This window comes from Malania oleifera, chromosome 5, assembly GCF_029873635.1.
Source record: "Malania oleifera isolate guangnan ecotype guangnan chromosome 5, ASM2987363v1, whole genome shotgun sequence".
NCBI lineage: Eukaryota > Viridiplantae > Streptophyta > Magnoliopsida > Santalales > Ximeniaceae > Malania > Malania oleifera.
Genome location: NC_080421.1, coordinates 21,173,845 through 21,186,445, shown reverse-complemented (window position 1 = coordinate 21,186,445; position 12,601 = coordinate 21,173,845). Strand labels below are relative to the sequence as shown.

General features: G+C 36.0%; 1 non-coding gene across 1 annotated transcript; it reads right to left on the bottom strand.

The window, feature by feature from the left end:
* Positions 1 to 1,685: 1,685 nt before the first annotated feature.
* LOC131156876 (small nucleolar RNA R71) lies at positions 1,686 to 1,793 on the bottom strand. Its single transcript, XR_009137141.1, has one exon. It is a non-coding gene; the product is annotated as a small nucleolar RNA R71 (small nucleolar RNA).
* Positions 1,794 to 12,601: the final 10,808 nt, after the last annotated feature.

Below are 12,601 nucleotides of genomic sequence, written 5' to 3'. Positions count from 1 at the left end.
AACTACTACCTGGTGCTACTGCCATGTGCAGAGAAGGGGGAGAAACCCGAGAGCTGTTGTGCTCATGCCTGCTGCATGGGAGCAACCCAAGAGCAGCTCCAATCTCTCTTCCTCTCATGGCTTACTTTCTCTCTCTCTCTCTCTCTCTCTCTCTCTCTTCCATCTCTAATCTCTCTTTTTTATTATCTTTGTTTAGTTTTATTTGAATCTTATTTAAATAGTTGGAAGTTCATTTTTTTTATATTTAATCAAGTATTGAAGTTTATTTATTTTTTAAGCATTCGGTTGGAATCTTGTTGAGTTTAATCATTCTCCCTCTCTCTCTCTCTCTCTTCTATTTGGTTAATTAAGTTTGTTACTTTTATTTACTTGGATTTTTTTAAACTTTAATATTGTATTGAATGTTTAGTTTTAAGATTGTTGTCTCTCTTTCATTCTCTTTTTTCTTTTAAAAAATTGTTTAAGTTAATATTTTGTTCATTAGGGTAGTGTGTTAATTAAAGTCTTGGAATTTTAAATTTTTGTTTGATTTTTATTAAAATTCAATTTCTAGTTTGCGTTTTGTTAAGTTCTTGAATGTTTAAAGTTTGTTTTGTTTGAGTTCATGTTTGATTGATGAATTTTTTGCATGCATGTTTCAATTACATGGTGAAGTTTTTTTTTTTTTTTTTTGTCGTTGTCCGAAATTTTTAGCATAAGTTTTATATCTTATCTGAATGGTTAAACAAAGGGATATTTTTCATAGTTAATTTCGTTATCGCTAATTTTATTGTGCCTATTTCCCGTTTCTTGTTGTTAATTTAGCGCGTGCAAGGTTCATAATTTAAATTTCACATTGTTTTAATTTTGTCACAAAATATCAAAAATATTAGGAAACCGAATCTAAAATGTTTTCACTAAAACTTTTTTTTCTTATTTTATTTTGGGTCTACACAAATTTTGGAATTAAACTACATTCCCTGAGGAAACGATCGGGCCCTTGGGTTAATTACTACACGACTGAACTCTTATACTTTGGATAACTTCCAAGCTGCTCATTTTTAGAGTGAGTCAAGTTTTTGGCGCCTTTGACAAGGAGTGCCATATTTAATTTCAAAATTTGTGTTTTTCTAATTATTTTTTGATTTTTAATTAAAAAAATTGAAAAAATAAAAATTGAAAATTTTGAAAAAATTGATCATGCTTGTTTGTTGTTGTGTTGGTGAATTTCTATTGTTTGAATTGATGTTTGATGCTTTGGATCAGAGATCTTCTCTTACTTTTACGAGTGATTCTAAAATTGATTTGAGTGATCATTTTGAAGAAATTTTTTAGGGAGTTATGGCTACACTATGTACACTTTAGGATTTTCTGCAGCCTACATGCACTTCTACAGCTTCTTGCATTGTTTTACGACAAGATCCACCAAGTTTCACAATTAAGCATGGTATGTTATCTGTGATACCCTAGTTTCACCGGATGGATTCTAAGAGTCCATATCAACATTTGATAGATTTTGAGTTGGTCTGTACCACTTTCATTAATAGGGCTAGAACTGATGAGCATGTCAAACATCGCTTATTTTCTTTTTCTTTGAAAGATAAGGCAAAAATATGGTTTAACTCTTGGAGACCTAACTTTATTACTAGTTAGGCAAAAATGCAACGTAAGTTCTTACACAAATTCTTTTCTTTTCAGAGAACCCAATACTTGCAAGAGTAGATCAGTCAGTTTGTGCAGAAAGGTGACGAGACCTTCTAGGCTTGTTAGGAGATGTTCAAGGATCTGATGAATATATGTTCACATCACGGATTCGAATCTTGGAGGTTAGTCAATTATTTCTACACTACTATTACCCCTGAATGTAAACAATTTGTCCAAACTATGTGCAATAGGGAGTTCTTTAGCAAGGAATTAGATCAGACTCCATCATTCTTTGATTACTTAGCTAAAAGTGTCCAACAATGGAACACACAATATGATCGAACACCAATGGCAGCACAACCTCCCAGAGCAATTGGCGGTGGAGGTAAATACGAGGTTAAAGAGGTGACTAATCTACAGGATCTTGTTGCTGCCTTGTCTAAGAAACTAGAAGTTATAGAAGTAGAGAAAGTGAAAGCTGCAAAATCAGTGGAGGTATGTTCTATTTGTGAGACCCTTGACCATAAAATTCAGGATTGTTCATTTCTACCAGTATGGCAAGAGAGTTGATCTGATCGGATGCAATCAGCAAATTAGGTCAACAAATCTCAAAATCAGCCATTCTTGAATACCTATAATCTGGGATGGAGGAATCATATGAACTTCTCATGGGGGAATGATCAGTTTTGTCCATCTTCCTCACAGTATCAACAACTCCCTTAATCTTATGCACCACCTTCGTAGCCACTATATCATCCAGTTGCAGCTCCTCAACAGCAGTATTAGCCGCAACAAATCTCTCAGAGCTACGTACCTCCAGGATTTCAACCTAATTTAGCTCCTATTCGATCAAAGAAACCTCTTGATGATGGTGTGGCACAGATAGCGAACACTTTTCAGCATTTTATGTAGAATAATAATCAGACCAGAAATGAGCTATGAGGCACTATTAATAAAATGAGTATGCAGTTGAATGCTTTAGAAAAAGGGAAATTTCTAGTTGAGGCCCCAGATATATCGACAACAACAGCAACTAGTGCATAATGTTTCAAGGGATTCTTTTGAGTCAGCAAAGACCATCATTACCTTGAGGAGCGGAAAAGAACTTTCCCATCCTGAAATATCCATTAATCAACAAAAAGTTGCTCCAACCCCTAAAGTTGCAACCGAATGGATGAAATAAAAGAAAAATCAGATGAAGCAAGTTTAGATTCAAAGAAGTCGGGTAATAAGGAGGATGAGACTACTAAGGAACATCAACCTATGGTACCCTATCCTCAAAGGTTGACATTTGGTCATAAGAATAAGTATCACACTGAGATTCAAGAAATCTTCAAGCATGTGGAGATTAATATCCCACTTTTGGATGCCATACAACAAGTTCCTACATATGAAAAATTTCTGAAGGACTTATACACAGTGAAAAGAAAAATGAACGTAAAGAAGAAGACTTTCTTGACTAAGCAAGTCACTGCATTGATTTTGAGTCAGAATTCTCATAAACTCAGAGATCCTGGTTCTCCCACTATTTCTATCATGATTGGTGAATCTCGTATCGGGAGAGCTTTACTTGATTTGGGGAGCAGTGTGAACTTGCTCCCATTTTCGATATATGAGCAGTTGGGTTTAGGTGAGCTGAAAAAAACATCCATAATGCTACAGTTGGTAGACAAATCAGTAAAAGTTCCATGAGGCATTATTAAAGATGTGTTTGTTCAAGTTGACAAATTTTACTACCTAGTGGGTTTTGTTGTTTTGGACATGCAGCAACCTACATCCACTATATACCAAGCCCCTACTATTCTTGGGTGACCATTCATTGCTACCTCCAATGCCTTGATTAGTTGTCGAAGCAGAGTGCTTAAGCTTACATTCAGAATTATGACATTGGAGATGAGCGTGTTCAATGCTCACAAGATGTCAAATGCGTGTGATGATGCAGAGGCACATGCAGTTGATGTAATAGATGATTTGGATATTGTGGAGTTGTTATCAGTACTTGATATTGATGGTGTGTTTGAAAATGATTCTTCTAAAAAGCTTGAGGTGCTTGATGAAAAAGCTCCCTTGATTAGAGTTGCCAGAATCAGAGGGGCAGTTCATGGAGATAGATGGTTCCTCTCACTTGTTGGATGCGAGTTACATGAGTAGTTGGTGTAAGCCAATGTTTGAAGCTATTAACCCGCCAGAAGTTATGAAGTAATCAAAAGAAGAAATTTTGACACTTGAGCTGAAGTCATTACTTGAAGAGCTTAAGTAGGTTTTCGTAGGTCCAGTAGAGGGCACATTCCCGTTGGTAATCTTTTCTCACCTTACTCGTACACAAGAAACTGAGTTATTGTAGGTACTATGTAATGCCACAAACTCGTAAACTCGGTTCAGTGCGTTATACGTGATTAACCATGCTTTGTGGTGCTGCGAACCTGCCTTGTGGGACCTGAGTGCCATGTCATTCATTTTCCTGTAGCTATTATTCCATTAATATTTACGCCGCGGAAACATAACTAAAGTCCTCAATTAGAATAATACCAAAGTTTTCTACTTCTATCTATATACCAAAATCAACTTTTCATCCACTTGTAAGGACATATATACGCATCTCCAATAACATAATCCACAACTTCCAGTATTCACAACGATCCATTTCTCATAAGACTTAAAACATAAAACATAAAATTTATACATTCCCAAAAGTATCATCATAAATTATACCCTTTCTATTACTATATCCCAAAATGATATATCAACCTTGAGCCCTCTATGCTTGATCTCGTAGAGGTCCTGAAAAATATAAATTTGTAAATAGGTGAGACACATCTCAGTAAGGGAAGATGAAACCTAAGGTGTAGTCCTAAAAGGGGGGGTGAATTGGGTTATTTAAAAATTTTCTTTTAAGTCCCTTTTTGAAATCTCAACCTTTTACAATTCCTTTTAAAGACTTCTTATTTTCTTGTTGATTAGGCAATCCACATGAAAAGCTTACGTGTTCTATTCAATCCACATCCACAATATTAACAACCAAATAATCAACTACTCAAACCAATCAAAAAAATACAAGTAATCAATTAATGTACGCTTTGTAGTATTCAACTTAATTATTAGCAGCCCTGTATATGAATGTGCAAGTCCTATAGTTGGCCTTTGAACTAAAAATTAAAATAACATCCAATCACTCTCAAATTTTAAATAAACCCGCAGTTAAAAGAATTTACGAGTTGATTAAACAACGTACTTCCTTTCGATTTCCGCAATCAACGATGATCAACCCTGTCGCGACGTCCCGGGAACGCGTGTGCCCCGGGCCGCGGAATTAAAATTATTTTTAATTTTCAAGGAAAATATGGACTGTCGGAGTCGCCACTAACCTTTAATGCGGTTAGAACACATGATTACTACCCCGTTAGGGGTAGAATCGGTCTACATTACCAGAGTTGGGGACGGGAGTTCGGTTACGCGAGGAGAAGGTACGAGCACCCCCTACGCGCCCGTTCTTACGAACGGTACCTAATTAATTTGAAATTATCCCTAAGTTAATCTAATAAGTCTCTAAATTAATCCTTTTTTTGAATTTATAAATACCTATGAAAAATAAATAAATAGATAAATAAGTATATACATATATTCCCTCAGAACTTAGGGTACGTGAGGCCCAAAGGCTCATACCCCCCGCAATAAAATCATAGGGATAAACCCACACAAAAATACTTACTAAAATAATACCAAATTATTAGAAATAATAGATATTTCAATACAAAATATAAACATAGGATATAGTTGAAAATTCCATAAATATGTGAAAATAATATCCCTAACATATTATAATGATAATATATTACCTGTAATAATAATACTACTATAATAATAACACGTATATATCTCATAATATTAATAACACATAAATACCAATATGATATTATAATACCACTTTAATATATATATATATATATATATATATATCATAACACGTAAATATTAATACTATACCATAATAATACTACTAGACTAATAATACATATATATCATAATTTTACTAACTATACAATATGATAATAATATATCTTAACAAATACATGCAAAAACCCTAACTATAAATAATCAAAACTTTAACATAACTCTAATAAAACCCTATTAATATTGACAATAAAGGAAACATGACAATAAATCAAACCCTAGAAGTTAAATATAAACAAATATGGAAACAAATAAGACGACATTATGGCATTTAGACAAACCTAAAAATAAATATACAATGATATGGAAATAATCAAACCCTAAAAATTCAACATGCAATAAAATGGAAATAAATCAAAAATCCTAAAAAATATGTACCAATAATTTGGAAACATAACAAACCCTAAAGTTAAAATGTGATAATAATATTGAAACACTCATAACTCTAAAATTAATAAACAATCTATATAGAGGCAATCAAATCCTAAAAATATTAATAACATGCTAATTATAATAACGATGATAATAACAATAATATTTTAACAATAATAAACAATATGCTTGTATTTATACATAAACAATGTACTTAATACTACCAATAATGTACAAATAATATAATATTTATACTAACACAATTCTTCTAATAGTAATACTAATAAATTAACAATGATATAACCAATACTAGTATACAAACCAATAATAATATTAACAATGCCAATAATAACATTATTACTAACAGTGCTACACAAACAATATAAAATTAATACTAATATAGTAATAATCTTGTTAATAATAATATCATGACATTACTGTTAATAATAACACACAAACAATACCACAATATTGCTAATAATATTATACAGAGAATAATAATATTTAATATGATCAATATAAAATAAAAAATATATATATATATACATATTAACACTAACAATAATATATATATATATATATATATATATATATATATATATACATATATACCTAGCTGGCTGGAGAAATCTGGAGGACCGCCGGAAAGATGTACGGTGATAGCGACGATCTGTTGCAAGGGGGCGGGGGCGTCCGGAGATCTTGCTGCTGTGTGTGTTCTGGGCAGCGGCGCATCGCTGGAGTTGTGTTGCCAAGGAGAGCTACTGGTGCTGGCAGAGACCTTCGGGAATGGTTCGTGGAGCAGAGAAAGGCCGCGCCTGCTGAATGGTGTTCTCCAGCTACAGCTCCTCTGCCTCTCGGCCACACGTACAACTGCAGCTGGAGTGATCAGCAGCCGGGTGGAGCAGAGGATGGTAGCTGCCTGCTGGTGTGGTCGTGCAGCAGAAGGGTGCCGAGACTGGAGCTGGAAGGAACGCTGGCCGTGGGCTGTTGTGGATGATGGGGCACGGTTGTGAGTTGGAAAGAGTTGCAGCAGATAGGGGAAATAAAGCGAGAAGAAGGAGAAGAAGTAGATGAAGGAGAAGACGAAGAAGTAGGAGAAGAATAGGAAGCACCGAGAATTTTTCTATTTCGGCTGTGCGCTGCCCCGGCTGTGTTGTGTGTGCAGCGCCCCCCTCTTTGCTGTGGGAAGGAGCCTTTAAATAGGCTCCAACCCCAAAACCCTAGGCTAAGAAAAATAAAATAAAATAATAATAATAATAATAATAATAATAATAATAATAATAATAATAATAATAATAAAGTGGAAATAATAATAATAGTAAAAATATTGAAAAATAATAACAATAATAAATAATAATAAAATAAAATAAGGTAATAATAAAGATAATAAAAATACCAATAAAAATAATAATAATAATAATGATATTTAAAAAAAATAACAAAAATAATGAAAATAAAAATAATAATAGTAATATAATAATAATAACAATAGTAAGATAATAAAGTGATAATAATAATATTTAAAAATAATAAAAATAATAATAATAATAGAAAAATAATAATAATAATAATAGGAAATATAATAATAATGCTACTACTACTAATAATAGTAATAATAGTAAAAATAATAATGATAATAAAGTAATAATAATATTTAGAAATAATAAAAATATTAATAATAATAGTAATAATAGTAAAAATAATAATAACAAAGTAACAATAATAGTATATAAAATAATAATATTAATATTAATAATAATGGTAATAATAGTAAATATAATAATAACATTGGGCCTGGGTAAAAATGGGGTGTCTACAAACCCAATCAATTTTTAATCTTAGGTTTATTTAATATGCAAGGTTGTTTGTAAGATTAACACATCCACATAGTTTATATTGTTACTAGAATTTAAAAAGAATAAGAGAAGAGAGTGAGACGGTGTTTTTACGAGGTTCAGCTTACTCCAGCTTACGTCCTCGTCTTAGGTCAACCACCTAAGGATTTCACTATACCTTGTTCCTTTCGAGTAGAACAAAAACCTTTACAATAACCAACCTCTTTTTCAGGAAGAGAAACCCCTCCGAGCAACAACCTATGCTTGGTGTAATGATCCAACTATACCTTGAACCATTAAATATCTAATAGAACGGAATGGTTATCTGCATACAAAAACACTCTCAAACACAGAGCATGTTATACAAGTTAAATCACTAATCGTACTTCAAAACCAAAACTAAATGGAAAATATGAAGCTCAATGTTTAGAAGTCACCAATGGTTCTTTCTCATTGATATAGAGATTTTAGTTGCAAATAAGAACCAAAGCTTTTTAATTAACTAGCAATTTTGTAGAGTTTCCCCCAGCAAAAATGTGAGCAAGTATGAGCTTTAGGAGAACTTTAGCGTAGAAAGCGTGTATTGCTTGAGCATATATTTTCATTGAGCAAGGGAGATATTTATAGACTTCTTAAAGAAAATTTTCCTCATTTAACATGGAGTATTTAGGCAACTTTTCAAAAGATATTAAATCGTAGAATTAATTTTGAAAAACTTTCTATATAGTTTGAAATTTACAATCTCCATAAAGCCAGTCGGCTAACTCACTCGACTGGGTCAACATTTGTATTGGTTTGTCACACCCCGAACCCAGTAATGGGACCCAGGGGTGAAGAAGTTACCTAACCTGTCCCTGTATCATACAAATCATCAATGACACAGCACAATGGTCAAACCCCGCGGGGTTCCCGTACACCCTATACACATTCATATACATTACAGACACACAGTGAAAAAAGGTCTTTCTATACATATTATGTACCATACCAGAGTCTACAGAATGGGAATCCAGGTTCCATAACACAAAACATAAACCCGGGTGTCAGCTAAAACTGCAAAAGACAACCTGATACAGTCCTAGTACTTACCTAAGTACTTCTCGCAATACACCGACCACTATGCTCCCAACACAAGGACGCTAGTTCTGGTTACTTAAAGGACCTGAAAAATAAGTACGTACAGCAGGGGTGAGACACCTCTCAGTAAGGTAGATCCAAGTTATATTGGTGCGTGGAATTTGAATGTTATCCTGACACAAACATACATAGTTCAATGCAATTCAAGTATTTTCACAAAACAGTTCTAGTACAGTGCACTCACGCGCACACACAAGATCAAGCAACCCAGTGTCGTCACACCCTTTGGCCCGAAATCGGCCCACATAACACGGTGTCCTCGGCACATGGCGTAGCCCCAGGATCCCATGGCATCATATTGGTACAATTGGTGGATCCACATCCTTCAGTGATCATCCGGTAAGGCTCACGCCCTCGAATATAGAGCCAGACACTCTTACCACACATGGTAGGTGATATTTCACACCCTCGGATATAAAGTCAGACACTCTTTTAGTACCTTGAACAATTCGGAACCCCGTTCCTATTGCATGTCAATCAAAGCACAACCATGCATGCTTATATAACCAAACAAACCACACCCATTTGATAATCTAAAATTATGAATTTCCAAACATATACATTTTAAACAAGTCAAGGCACATCCATCCTTATAACACAATATATATCACAACATATTTACGGTTTTCCAACAAAACCAGAGATGCAGCCCAATGCCCCCTTTCTTCCAAAACTGTAACATGGAAAACTTATAATTTTACCCATTAGATTTTCCCAAATAGGTAACCAAAACATACACAGGACCATGAACCACAGTTCTACCGAGTCCGATTTCGAAAATAACCGACATAAACAGAATCCCCTTACCTTCCCCCAAACGAACAATCCCAAACTTTACGGCCCCTAAACATCAAACTGAGTTCCCAAAACCTATAAACCACAGTACAAAACATACTCACAATTCTATTCTCTACATATCTACCAGATCAAAATTGAAAATCGAGCCTTACCTCGATTTTGAGCCAAAACCCAAAAATGCCCTGAACGAAGATCCGATCTGCAAATATTGTAGAGAATCCTTCCCTGATCCTCATGGTAACGTCGAGATCTACGATTCCAACAACGTACGACGAAGAAACCTAGAGAGAGACAAAGAGTGGAATTTGAGTTCCTAAAGAGATAAAGAGAGATTTTGAGATTTCTTAGCTGAGAAGTAAGGAAAACTGATATTTATAACCCTTTGACTAGGCTAACCTTGTCGGCGAGATGGCGTCTTCCTTGACGAGCCACTAAATATAGTTTGTCGACGAGATGATGGCTTTGTCGACGAGCCTGAGATTTCTGGATTCCCAAAACCTCTCGGCTTCTCTTCATCGATGAGCTCCTGCATTTCGTTGTCAAGCAACATAAGGCCTTCATCGATGAATTCTGACTTCGTCGATGAGGCCTGCTCAATTTACCATTTTATCCTTCTCTTTACTAATTTATTTCATGTGTCACAGTTCGGGTTCTTACAACCTCCCCTCCTTACAAAAAATTCATCCTCAAAATTTGCAATCTCTCATTTACGAACTCATTCATACTACCAAACACACACACTCGACTCTGGAAAGAACTGGTGACTACTACAATGGAGCCCCATCACAATATATACGTACCCTCACTTATGGCGGAGAAATACCATGGTTACATACATAAATTGTCTCAAAAGTTCCCAATACACACACTCCCTATGACTAACCACCTATTCCAATACAAAGTAGGATAATGCACACATACTCAGAACAATTGTGTATACTTCCGGCGTATCTCTACTTCCAATTCCCAGGAAGCTTCCTCAATCTTGTGATTTCGCCACAATACCTTAACCAATGGTATGTCCTTGGTACGTAGCTTTTGAACTTTACGGTCCATAATCTGAATAGGCACCTCCTCGTACACTAAAGTATCCCTAATCTCCAAGTCTTCGTAACTAACAACATGCGATGGATCCAACACGTACCCCCTCAACATGGATACGTGAAACACATCATGAATCCTAGGGAGTGCTGGGGGTAGTGCAATCCTATAGGCTACCAGACCCACTCACTCAAGAACCTTGAATGGTCTGATATACCTTAGGCTCAGCTTGCCATTCTCTCCGAATCTCATCACCCCTTTCATCAGAGCAATCCTAAGAAATACCTTAACCCCCACTTTGAATTCTAACTCATGGTAGCGAACATCTGTGTAACTCTTTTGCCGACTCTGAGCTGATTTAATCTTATCTTGGATCAAACCCACCTTCTCAGAGGCCTGCTGCATGAGTTCAGGTCCTAACACCTAACGTTCACCAACCTTATGCCAATACAAAGGAGATTGACATCTCTGACCATACAAAGCCTTGAATAATGCCATCCCGATACTCGCCTGTAAGCTATTGTTATAGAAGAATTCTACCAATGGCATAAACTGTATCCAGCTACCACCGAAATCTAACACACAAGCCCATAACATATCTTCCAAAATCTCTATTGTCCTCTCCGACTACCCATCAGTCTGGGGGTGGAATGTTGTATTGAAAGTAAGCTTCATCCCCAGTGCTTCCTGCAAGCTCGTCCAGAATCGAGAGGTAAACCTCAGGTCTCGATCTGACACAATGGAGACCGATATCTCGTGCATTCTAACTATCTCATGCACGTACATGTCTGCTAGCCTACTCAAAGGGTAACTAACCTTCATCGATAAAAAGTGAGCAGATTTCTTTAACCTTTCCACGATCACTCAGATAGCATTCTGCCTGTGAAGTGTTGGTGTTAATCCGGTCACAAGATCCATGGAAATATGCTCCTATTTCCATTTAGAAATAGCTAAGGGCAGTAATGGCGTACCGACCTCTAATGTTCGACTTTCACCCGCTGACACGTAAGACACTGCTCCACGAACTCAGCAATCTATCTTTTCATACCACTCCACCAGAAGGTCTTGCGCAAGTCCCGATACATCTTCGTGCTACCAGAATGTACCATATACAAAGAACAATGCGCTTCCTCTAGAATCATCCTTCTAATCTCGACGTCATTCCGAACACATAGCCTGGTTCCAAACCTAAATACACCTTCCTTAGAGATGTTAAATTCCGCAGCCAGTCCCTGCTGTACTTTCTCCACAATCTCGACTAACTCTGCATCACTAGCCTGCACAACTTTAATATGCTCAAACAAAGTCGCCTGGATCACCAAGCTAGCAATTGAAACCTAATGATCACCAAATACCAACTCTATACCAAGGCTTTCCAGATCCAGTCTGATATGATGCTGAGCTACAACTGCAAATACTACCGCATGCTCCGACTTCCGACTCAACGCATCAGCTACCATGTTAGCTTTCCCCGGGTGATAACTGATCGTGTAATCATCGTCCTTGATCAACTCAAGCCACAGTCTCTGCCACATATTCAACTCCTTCTGCGTGAAAAAGTACTTGAGGCTTTTGTGATCAATGAAAATCTCGCATTGCACACCATACAAGTAGTGTCGCCAGATCCTCAGTGCATAAACAATAGCAGCTAACTCCAGATCATATGTAGGGTAATTCTTCTCATAGTCCTTGAGTTTCCAAGAAGCATACGCTATTACCTTACCCTGCTGCAAAAGCACACATCCCAGACCCTTCCGAGATGCGTCGCTATAAATCACAAAACTACCATCCCTAGAAGGAATGGTCAAAACCGGAGCAGTAACTAGCCGCTGCTTCAACTC